General features: G+C 39.7%; 1 protein-coding gene and 1 long non-coding RNA gene across 13 annotated transcripts in view; one reads left to right on the forward strand and one right to left on the reverse strand.

The window, feature by feature from the left end:
• LOC138831337 (uncharacterized) overlaps positions 1–8,991 on the reverse strand; it is a 51,310-nt gene extending 42,319 nt beyond the window's left edge. For both annotated transcript variants that reach the window (XR_011373249.1, XR_011373250.1), the window contains exons 1-3: positions 8,905–8,991; positions 6,891–6,978; positions 5,513–5,651 (exon numbers count right to left, since the gene is read on the reverse strand). This is a non-coding gene — a long non-coding RNA (uncharacterized lncRNA). The remainder of the gene's footprint in view (positions 1–5,512; positions 5,652–6,890; positions 6,979–8,904) is intronic.
• The window catches only part of LOC138831335 (ecto-NOX disulfide-thiol exchanger 1), a 542,641-nt gene that overhangs the window by 293,721 nt on the left and 236,667 nt on the right, over positions 1–12,253 (forward strand). The gene's annotated exons all lie outside the window — the stretch shown is intronic.

The raw sequence follows: 12,253 nt of genomic DNA on the forward strand, positions 1-12,253 counted from the left end.
CACTGAGGCACAGGATGGGGAGTGATAGGGAGGAGTTTATTGGCCTATTTGCTTAGAAGTCTTACGATGAAACTATGGGCATAAAATACTATGATCACTATTAAGTTGGTATTAAAAAATTAGTGGAACCTGAAATAGAAGTTATAAAACTAAAGTGTATACTCCCTCACACATAAAAACAGAAGTTAGCTGGGCGCCAGTGGCTTATACCTTGCAATTCCTGCTACTTAGAAGGCTGAGATCTGAGGGTAGATGTTGGAAGCCAGGCCTGGGCAGGAAAGTTCATGAGACTCTTATCTCCAGCTAATCACCAAAAACCTGGAAGTAGAGCTGTGTCTCAGGTGGTTAAGAGTACTAGCCATGAGTAGAAAAGCTCAAGTCCCAGGATCGGCAAAAAAAGTATTTAAAAATTAATGTATTTTCTTAGTATCTTTCAGAATTTATCTGTTGTATGTTTAATAACAACACAGGAATCTAGGATCCTCCACAAGTCTTAACTCCAATGATTTTTTTATCATTTACATGCACTCCTCACATTCTATCTTTAACCTATATGGAACTACTCTGCTATATTTTCCATCATCTGGCCTTTTCATAGAATGCACCATTGCTTGTGTTCCACTTACGCAGAACACAAACATATACTCGCACGCCTGTCCCTTCCCAAAGTCTCTCTTTAACACCAGCTTACATCTGAGCTCAGACTCTCTGAAAAACATGATGGACCTCCAAATAATCATGTCCCTGTTCTGTTAATGCCTCGTATTCCCTTTGGCACTTGTTAGCTCACACTGCTTTGAATCATGATTGTTTTTCCCCTTGTCCTTTCTTCATGCAAAATTGGGCAACAAGGGCAGGCACTGTGTTACACTGATACTTCTTTCTCCTTCAGTGCCTGGCAGAGTACTGATTCCAGGTACTGCCTTAGATATTAATTAAATGAATAAACCAATCTTCCATTAAATGTGAAATCTGTTCAGTCATATGGCCCAGTGCTAAACATTTGCATCTGCATAAATAAATATTATTAGAAACTAAAGATTCCTTTGTCTTGTTTTAAGTAAGTGTGTTTATTTTCCATCTAAGGAAAGAGCCTAGAGGATAAGCTATCCCCTCAAGTTTTTGCTTAGGCTTTCTTTGTGGGGAATACGGAAAACCTGCCATCTGGAAAGTTTACATTTTTGAAAGGGTTGCCCTCACAGAGGAAAATGTGACAGGCAAGATATCCCCTTGTACCTCTGTGGAGGGGTCCCTAGATATTACCTTGGACCTAGTTGGTGGACACCACCGTCTGAGATGTGGTAGGATACAGGAAAGCCCTCCTGAGGCAGGAACATGAATATAGGAAGGAAGCCCACACATTCTCAATGCTAGAGCAAGGTCACTTAGATGGGAAGGTCACTTAGATGGGCCCAGTGAGGTCTTGGATCCATAGCTTCTCACATCCACTTTAAATCCCTTTCTATTCAGTCAAATTGTATCCTATGAATCCCAGATCTTTTCATAACCACACAAATGATCATCTAAGAAATTATATAACAGGATCACTAATATCTGTTACAAAATTTCACAAAATGCTAATACTATGAAGGAGTATGCATACAGCATAGAATACCCTGGAATCTTTTAAAAGAATAGGATAGATCTGTAAGCTCTAACACAATGAGGGCTATAACACACATTGCTAAAGGACAAAAGAAGCGTGGGATAGAATTTTCTCTTTCTGGCCTTTACTTGACTACCGCCTTTTCACTGATGACTTACTTAACAACTAAACCTATGGTTTTATTTTTATACTAGTCCTAGGGCTTGAACCCTGGTTCTTGTGCTCTTGCTTGACATTTTTTCATCCAAAACTGAGCCTCTTCTCCTGAATACTTATGAGTTCATTGGAGAGAAGAGTCATTTGGACTTATCTGTCTGGGTTGGTTTTGAACCTAGAGCCCCAAATCTCAGTCTCCTGAGTAGCTGGCATTGCAGGCATGAGCCACTAGTGTCCCATAACAATGACATTTATAATCACAAAGAAAAGCCCTGCTCATCTGGCCTTACCTTATGAATATTATTCCTATCTGATTAATAAATAATTTTTTTTTTGCTTGTGACCACTGTACCTTGCAGGAATGTAAGGTATATGAGGGATTTTTGTCTTTTTTATTTACTGCTTTACCCCCAGTTCCTTGAGATGAGTACTGAATTAATTTGCACAAGAAAAAGTTTATTTGCTTAGAAAAATTCTGGAAGGGACTACAAATACAAATCTAAGGTGGTGTTCTCTGAGCCATGGAACTCCATGACTGGGGGCCTCTCAGAGGAGTACTTTGTGTACTTTTTGTTGCACATATGTCATTTCTTAAAATAATGTAAGTTGATAGAGATTCCCTTCAAAAAGTTTTTGTGAATGACTTCAATCACCTCAATCAGTTAGTTAAGCAGCACCATTTATTTCTGCACCTGAGGTAATGAACACCAGTCTTAATTTCTCTTCTTTTCCAGAAGTCAAGTTGTAAATGGGCCACTATTTTGGTCCGTGACTTAATAGTTTATGAATCCTTCACCAGCAGGGACTGTTTCCCATCAGGGCCATGCCATCTGCACTAACGTGGTCATAGGAGGAAATGGCTTTTCAAAGCCAGACACATTTCTGTTTTACCTTATTTATAAAATAGGGATAAAGTCTCAAGCAAAGAAATCAAGCTTAGATGTGAACGCTTATTCAAGACAGGGCCTGACAACATGGCCTCTCATGTGTAAAGTGACCCAGAGAATAGACTCTCAGTGCTATTTATGCTAGATTGTCCCTTATCTTCTTTAGCTTAAGGATGGTGCTCTACTACTTGAGCTACAGCTCTACTTCCTCTTGGTTCAACCATTTTGGAAAGCAGTATGGAGGTTCCTCCAAAGACTCCACATAGAGCTCTCCTATGACCCAGCAATCCCACTTATAGGCATTTACCCAATCACAAACAAGGCCATACTAAAGCTACCAGCACAACTATGTTTATCGCAGCATTATTTACCATAGTTAAGATATGGAACCAACCCAGATGCCCCTCAATAGATGAATGTAACTTGGTTTTATTTGTTATCTTACCTATTCTGAGTGTGGTGCCTATATCACCAGGTAGTTGATTAGAATCACAGTCTCACAGACTGTGATTTCTCTGACAAGTAAGTTGTTTTAACCTGTGGTGTTTCACATAAGCTTGTATAAACCATGCTTTCCTTTCTCGAATTTTCTATATTTTATAGTGTTTTAGCATCCTGAGGGTCTTCAAGATTTGACCCTCTCAGGAATAGCTGGTTATTAGAGAGATGAAACAATCAGCCTTTGAGTTCATGTCTGGACTCCTTGGCCCTAAACCACCTATCTCTTTTTGCCAGCTTCCTTCAGCCAGAATATCTCCCTACCACAAAATATTACAGTTACTGGACCACAAGGTGCAATTCCTAATCGCAGCACCTGGTGAAAGTATTTAACCCAGAGAAACCACTCTCAAGGTGTCCCGTGTCCACATTTCCTCCTCCTTCTGCCTCCTGACCATGAGTGTCTCCCCATGCGTGATATGAAGGGTTTCTTCCTCTTGGGACAGTAAATAACAAACTACCCTGCCCATGCCTGTCATCTCCTGATCTGTTGGTGTCACCATAGAAGAAAACCAAAATTTTAGCTACATTTTAATTTTATTTTCTAAGTACTTTTTGCTCTCTTTATGTAGTTGTACAAAGAGGTTTCATTTGAACAAATCAGTAAATAGGTACAATGCATCTTGATCAATATCACTCATTCCTTCATTCTCCCTGATCATCTTCAATCTCACTCATATCTCTAAGTTATATGGCTCTATTTTCACATGTGTACATTGAATATAATGATGGTTTTTATCCACCATTAACTCTCTACATTCCTTTGTCCTCCCTCCTTTTTACCTCTCCACCTGCTTCATCCAAACATATTTTAGCTTCCTGGTATTCATTTTATTAAAATGTTAGTTATTCAAAGGAGTTACACTTTTGGAATTCTCTCCTGAATAAACCATACTTCAGTCAATTTGTTGTGTATATATGTACATGACCTTATATATGTTTATAATTTAGATCTAACATGTCACTTGATAGGTCCTCCATCCATTTCTGTCCAGCTATATTTTTGCCTGTTTATAGACTTCTCAGTTGAATTCTCACTTTCATTCTACTCCAGCTCCAGTTTACTTTACAATTTTTTGGTTCATTTAGAGTACTGTGAAGGTGGCCAGATGTTCTGGTAAAGTACAACTTGCAGGCTGAAACACTATGAGAATACTAAGTTACATCATCAGCCTAGTCATACTCTTAAATAGAAATAATCAAGTGTAAACACATATCAGGCTGTAAATCTGCTTACTGTAGTATAACTATGTTGAATGCCAATAATAACCCTTTTAAGCACCAGCTTTGAGCACTTCAGAAGGTGCTATCACAAATAATTAAGACCTCCAAGAAAATGGAGCCATTTGAATGGCAACACACAAACTTATTTATAGTATTCTAAGTTGTCAAGAAATCAATGAAAGCCTGTCATCCCTATGCATTCCTTTATTCCTCTGTAGCTTCTTAATATGGTATATATGTTTCTGATAGAAATTATCCTTGCCAGGGAGTGGCTGTGAAGTTACCAAGCAGCTTCCCTTCCCACATTTGCTTTTACAAAACTCTTATCTCTTCACTGTTAGGGAGAATCTGGAAGTGAACTTATTTCTAAAGCTGAGATTAATACAAGCAAATGTTAAAAGAATGTAAAGTAGACTTTCTCCCTGTGACTCAAAGTAAAAATAATGAGTACCTATTTCACAAGTAGTCCATGTGTGCTGGGTGGGTTATTTTTCTCTGGGAAAAGTTCTTTTTAAAATTTTACTAAGAAATTAAAGTTGGCTTAGCAGCTTTGGAAATAAAACATTTCAAAAGAAAAAGTGCCATTTATTATTCTCTGATTATTGGCTTAATTACACTAAAAACCACCACTTTTTTAATGACCATAAATAGTCATAGGCTGCCGATAATCAGATGTAGTCCTCATCCTGGACCCATTGGATCCAACATTATTGCCCAATCAGTGTCAAAAATTTGGTAGTCTGTATAAGTGACAAAGTCATCTGAAACCCCAGACTCCTTTTTGGTGGATATTTTGTTTAATCGCTCCTTGACCCTTTCTAAGAAACCTTATTTGCCCAAGGGAGTCTGGCACTGGAAAAGAGAGTTTGCATCTATTTAGGGAAATGTGCCTGAAATGGTGGCTTATTTGGAACTGAGAGGGAATGGAATGGACCAGACAGAGGAGCCAGTTTCAACAGGCAAAGAGCAACCTGAGCCTCCTAAATCTTATATAAGGAGCTAGTTCTTAGCAAAGCAGTTCACTGAGTTTAGATCCAACAAGCCCCATTACCATTCAACAAACACCTCAGTAAACTCTGTAAAAAATTCTTTATCTAATAACTGCCTTAAGGCAGTCTATATTGTCTTAGTGTCCACTTACATTTCTAAGATGGTGTGGATTTCTCGATTCAGCCCTGCAGATACCATTGTAGAAACTGCTCTCCAAGGTATGTTGCCCATTTGAAACTTGGTCTTGTCCTTCAGATGGCTGTAGAATGTTTGCTGGTGGTGATGTGGCTCTGAGTTAAAAACATTTGTTTTTTGGTTGTCAGGAGAGTTGACAAGTGAGTTGGTACATGGATTACCCAAAAAGGGGGCTTAATTCAGTTTTGTTTTTTCTCACTCACTGAACTGAGAAGGAACCAGCTTTCAAAAGTAGAGCTGATACCTCCTCCACAGGACTGAAGGATGAATGAGGCAAAGACACAGAAGTGGATATTGCGATGTGTGTTATGGACTACTTTATTTCTTCCCTCTTTTGCTTTTTAGTTTTTTCTCAGCTTTCTGCCAATGAAACTAGATCCATTTGTTTATAGTCATAGCCACAGGGCTCATAACTCTGCACTGGCAAAGATGACAACTTACAAGGCTTTTAAAATTTCAAATACTGAGTTATATTAATGCATGTCTTGGTCTTTCTTAACTGTTTAGAATAAAAGAGAAGGGAAAGGAAAGGGGGAAAGGAAAAAGAGGAGAGAAAGAAATAAGAAATTAGAAAATAAGGGAAAAAAGAGGAAAGAAATGAAGAAATTTTAACCATATTTAAATTGGCTATGTTGGGTATAAACTGAATCCTGTGTAGGTATAGTAGCAATAAGTTTACCTTTTAAAAAATGTAAGTCTGACTTTACACAATTAGCAAATTATTAAACGACCTTTCACTCAAAGACTGCAAACAATTGCCTGTTCCAACTAATAAGAGAACATGTTTTACAAGGTTCACGTTGATTAATTGACAAATGCTGATAAAATCAAAGCAGTGCTAAAACGCAGTACACCAACTGCAGCATAAATTACATTTGTTCAATAATGCTCCACGAGGCTATACTTTTATGGCTTACCTTTCAATAAATATTACTGTCTTAATTGAAGCATCCATTGTGAAAATTTATCTCTGAGGATGGCTACTATCCCAGCCATAGCGGAACTAAGCATTTCTATATCTATATATGATTTTAACTCAATTAAAAGCAATGATTTCTGAGACTATTTTAAAAAGGAATCCTTTATATTTTGCATAAAAGTAACGCATCCACTCTTAACTGAACCTAGTGTTTCCTCCATTTCTGACAGTTTTCATTATTAAAATAAATCAATATTCTAAACAACTAGCCTTATTTTACTAACAAAGAGCATTACATGCTTAGTCTATTTTCATCCAGCTGTGATGGCATCTGGGATGTGTTCCACAACAGGGCCTGTTACTAGATGTTTTCATGTTCAAATGTATATCAGATATGGTGTGGAGGGTTGCTTACCAGACACAGATTTCTGCTTTTGTATGTGAAAGAGTAGCTGTCTCCAGGATCTCCTGTACCCTCACCAAATTCAGGATTCCAAAGGATCCTAGCATAAAGACAATTAAAAAGGAGTTGTGGTAGATGGGAAGATATGTCAGGGAATAGACTGTCCTAAAGGATGCCTCTATACCAGTCATAATCCAGAGCCCTGGGACAGCTTCCCTCATTCTAAGTCCTTAGAAATACTGGCATGTATAGATGTAGGGGCTCAACCATTCTCATTGTTTTGTTTATACCAGGCAAGTTTCTCAATCCTGAGGTATCTTTATATTACCCAATTATAACCCTAGGCATTTGAATATGCTATTTAAGACATACTTACTTTGGGGGGGGGTGGTAGACGGAGGAGATGGGAAGGGATGGGAAACAAAGGAGGACGCAACAATGCCTGATAAGAAATGTACTCATTGCCTTGCCCACATAATTGTAACCCCTCTGTGTGGTATTTTCACAATAAAAAAAAAGAGATACTTAATGGATCTTTTATTCAAGATCAGATTGCATGCCAGATCTAGATTGAGATTGAGGATTGATTGGGAAACTGAGCAGAGACCACCCTTGTAACTGGTAGTTGAAGAATGTGGAGCAGGAATATGAGGCAGTTGGATGCAGGAACTTAGGGAAATATGTAAGAATCAGATGTGATTTCCAGGAGCAAATTAACATGGCAAGTGTTAGGCTGGTGGGTGGGCTAAAGTGGGTGAGGCTAGTGTGTGGTAAAATTCCAAGGAATTGAGTAGCAGAGGACTAGTGATAGCGGTCATGGAAGGCCAGCACAGGTTAACAAACAGATGAATTGTGAGGACAGACAGCTTGTAAGCACTCCCAAAACAATGAGCAAGATAGGCTTACCCACCAGGAGACGCAAGTTGCAGGAGAGAAAAGAGACAATCCCTAGTCAACTGAGAACTCAGATCCTAAATAGTACAATATACTTCTGGTAATCTTAAGCCACTGGCTGTGAGTCAGCTGAAGAAAGTTTGAGTGTGGATTCATTTTGTGCTTTCAACCACAACATCATTAAGACATTGTCTGGCATAGAGTAATGCTCCACAGACATTCACTGGGTTCTGGGAGGGAGGCAGGTCCTAAAGTGAGGTGAATTTTATATGGCAGTATAAAAATTTTTAATTAAATTTCCCTGGCACTTAATGAAAAGGAAAGAAAAAGCATGGCACAGCCACAGAGGCAGATTGATCCTTTGTTTCTATGGGATCTGTGATGCCCTAGAATTTACATCTGCTTCTTCCCTTGGGTTCTGTCCTTCAGGGATGGCAATAAGCAAGAAGAGGGCCAGCCTAGTATGGGACCTGGAAAGTTCTCAACATGTATGCATGGTATCTTTTGGGTGGGAGGCTTAGGAAAGAAAGAGCTGGAAAGAGGAGTGTGAAGTGACTAAAACCCTGCCACCGAACTCCCAAGTTCATGTCTGAAAATCTCAGTGAGACATCAGAATTTGGCTGTGGTGATCTCCCAGAGTTTGTTGTAATCTGACACCCACACAGTGCTGCTGCAAACCCTTCCTTGTCCTAGTCATCTCCCTCCCTCCCTCAGCCCCACCCATGAGGCTCTGTGTATTTGTGACAAGAGCTTCAGGTAAAACTTCTGGGCCAGATTAGCCCATGGATCCTTGAATAAAAGTCCTGTTTTGCTGGTGTTGGACATGATGTAGATAAAAGTTGTAAAACATGGTCTTCTAAAAATGTCCTGTTTCATCAGGTGCCAGTGGCTCATACCTATAATCCTAACTATTCAGGAGGCTGAGATCTGAGAATTTACTGTTCAAAGCCAGCCTGGTCAGGAAATCTGTGAGGCTCTTATCTCTAATTCAGCAACCCCCACCCCAAAAAATAAAAAGCTGGAAGTGGTGGTCTGACTCCACTTCCTAAGTATAGGTCCCAGGATGGGCACATACAAAACAGTCCTATTTCTCTAAATTGGGTCAAAGTGATGTCATATTTATGCCACCTACCATTCAGAGCCCCAAAGCAAGAAGCAGCTAGTACATCACTCCTTAATCCGCACTTCAGGACCATGTTCCCTCTTTTGACACTAGATGGGGCATTGTTGTTATGACAGTAGTTCTAAAATTTTTAAATATTCTATATACAGTCCAGGAAGAAAACATTCCTTAGAATGTAGTCTTGTTCTATAGAATCAGAGAATCTCTCATCAGGAAACAGACATGAACAGCGTGGAGCTGAATTGTTCATTTTTCCTCCTGACTTGAAACACTGTGACCATCCCAAGTTTGGGCAGTGAGTTAGCAGCAGACCTCGAGCTGGAAGCCAAGGCCCAAATTTTCTGAGCTGGAGCCATGCCTGTTCCCTGCCTCAGGGCCAAGGCCTTTTGCCCTGCGAAGAGGAACAGGTAATAGGACAAAAGAGCCATCTTCTTTTTATATGGTGAATAGTACAGGAGTACTATTAGTACAGTAATTCCTCCTAAATACATCCGTCCTATGACCTGGTGCTCTTTATGTAATGATTGAAGAAAAGTAAACAATGAGCACAATCGATCTCTCTTAGGAACATAAACATTTTTTACAATACTCACATGAATGAATTAATTTCATTTGATTAGCTCTGAAAAGGCCAAGTCCCAGTTTCTAGGTAACTTAACTTTCCCTGGCGTTTTGATGCTAGTATAGTTCATGTCTAAGAATTACGATGAAGATCCTGACTGTTCTCTTCTTGTTCTCTGCATCTGTACAGCAGATATCTTCACTGGTGCACTGGAGTCCTGGGGACTCATTAATCACCCACAACCTTTACCTAGAACCCCACAGAAAACATGGGCCACACAGGAGATCTGGCCTCCTTGGTGGCAGAAAAGAACATACTACAAATGGAGTGTGTAGCTAGCATTCATCTCACTGGCCATGTTAGTGTCATTAAATGGCTGACAGTTCCCAGTACAGAGCAGAAACCATAGTTGATCACATTTATGGACTTAAGAAAAGAAAGGAAACAGATACTCTTTCTTTAAAAGATCATGTAACTTGTATTGTCTTTCTTAAAAAAAGACTATGTACCTGAGTCTTAAGCACACTGATAAAAGATAAGTTTTCAGTATTTCGGTATGTTGTTGCTCTTCTCCCTCCTTTACCTCTTCCTCCTCCTCCTCCTTCTTTTATGCCAGTGTGGTACTAGGGTTTGACTCATGTTAAGGGTCTGAGCACTGTCTCTTAGCTCTTTTGCTCAAGGTTGGTACTCTTAACACTTGAGCCACAGCCCACTTGCAGATTTGGGGTGGTTAAGAGTCTCACAGACTTTCTTGCCCAGACTGGCTTCAAATTTTGATCCTCAGCCTCCTGAAAACATTTTGCTTCTTGGAATGCACTGATAATAACTCCTCACTGACATGCCACAGGCTGCTGCACCTTTGATTTCAGCCTTTGCAGAATCTCACTCTCTGTGACTAAAAAGGCACTGGCAGTCCTTTCCTTCTTATTCCATGTTCCTTCCTAACCATCGGGATTCTTAGAAGAATGCATTGTCAGAAAGAAATCATCTAGACTGAGATTTTGTTAAATATTCCACACAAACATTTTTTAAAGAAAAGTAAAGCACTTTTAGAAGTCTAATTTGATAAAGTTGACTTGTGTACCTTGATTTGCTTTCCTGGCCTAAAATCCTCTTGTCTGTCGAGTCTAATCTCAGTTTAGATGTCACCTTTGCTGATGAGCTACTTCCCTTTCTGCACCCATGCCCCTTCCAGATTCCTCACTTTTTACCCATTGTTATCAGAGTATCATTCATGCCACTAGAACATAGCACAGTATATTACAAACAGTTGTGGTTGGCTGTCTTAGCAGCCTCATAGTGAACTGCAGGGATAGTGGGTGGTTTGTTATGGGTCTCATATCTACTATGCAGAACATAGTGGCAGACATAAACAGAGAGCTTTCTACATATACATGGGGCTGAATCTAATGATGTCAACACTATCCCTTTTAATATAAGGCTTCTGAATGCTCAGAAGCCTTCAATAAAAACTTATAGTCTTGGCTTGATGTGGTGAGTCATGCCTTTAATCTTAGTTATGAAGTAGGCTGAGATCAGAAGGATCATGACTCAAGGCCAGACTGGGCAAAAAGGTAGTGAGACTTCAGCTGAACTTAATAAAAAGGAGAGCATAGTAATAGGTAACAGGAAACATAAATGGAAGAGCCCTTTAAAAAAATAAAATGGGGGAATGTGGCTTTGTGGTAGAGTGCTTGCATGAAGCCCTGGGTTAGATCCCTCAGTACCACATAACCAGAAAAAGCTGAAAATGGCACTGTGGATCAAGTGGTAGAGTGCTAGCCTTGAGCAAAAGAAGCTCAAGGACAGTTTCCAGGCCCTGAGCTCAAACCTTAGTACTGGCAAAAAAAACTAACTAAAATGAAAAGAGCTGGGGATATTGTTCAAGTGGTAGAGTGCTTGCCTACCAAGCTCAAGGCCCTGAGTTGGAACCCCAGCCTCCCTTCATTCTCCCCCCCCAAAAAAATTCCTCATAGTCTTCTGAAATTTCCTGAAGACTTAAAATTGTAATATGCTTATTTGTTTAATTTGCAAGTCTTGTGTAAAACTGGACAGGTATGTCCCTGGAGGTGGAGCTGCTTGTCACATATTTGCTCCCCACATTTGAGTAAGACAGAGCTTTTCTCACAGGTTCACTTTGCTTTATGCAAAAGAGGTATACTAGAAAAGTTGTACATAAATCCAATCTCTACAAATCAAATTATGTATTAAAATGTACCAAAGGGACTAATACTGTCTAGGAGTCTTGGATCCTTTCTTTTCTCCAACAAATAAAGAATTATGATGCAGGAAAAGTAGAAGCTTTACTTGAAAGCGGGTGTAAAGTTTCAGGGAAAGTACAGATGACCTCTTGGCTATTGGCAGCTTGGTATAAGCCCTGGACTGGGCCTCTTGGCTAGGAGGACCATCTTATACCACATGAGGTTGTGTCCACCTGTTTCCTAAGCAAGGAGAAGGAGGAGGAGAGTACACAAAAGAGAAGGAAGGGAACCCAGAGATCAGTAACACTTTGGGGTCTGCCTTTGATGTCCCCCTTGGGTGAGTCTCAGCTGTTCTGATATGTGGGTGGTTTGCATTCCACCTCACCCCACAAGAATGGAATGTCTCTCCCCACTAGGGGTCTGCTCCAGCATCGTCAGAGGCTTGTCTCCACTGCGTGGCTGTTTCTTCCCATCTGCCTCATTGTTTTCTTTGACTCTCCCTCAGGACTACTTAATTTTTTTCCAAGTGAAGAAAACTTATAAAAATATAATACTTACAAAAATAATGCTAATAAAAGAATAATTTCTGAAGTTA

Source organism: Dipodomys merriami, unplaced genomic scaffold (genome assembly GCF_024711535.1).
Source record: "Dipodomys merriami isolate MVZ:Mamm:240054 unplaced genomic scaffold, mDipMer1.0.p SCAF_192, whole genome shotgun sequence".
In the NCBI taxonomy this organism is placed as follows: Eukaryota; Metazoa; Chordata; class Mammalia; order Rodentia; family Heteromyidae; genus Dipodomys; species Dipodomys merriami.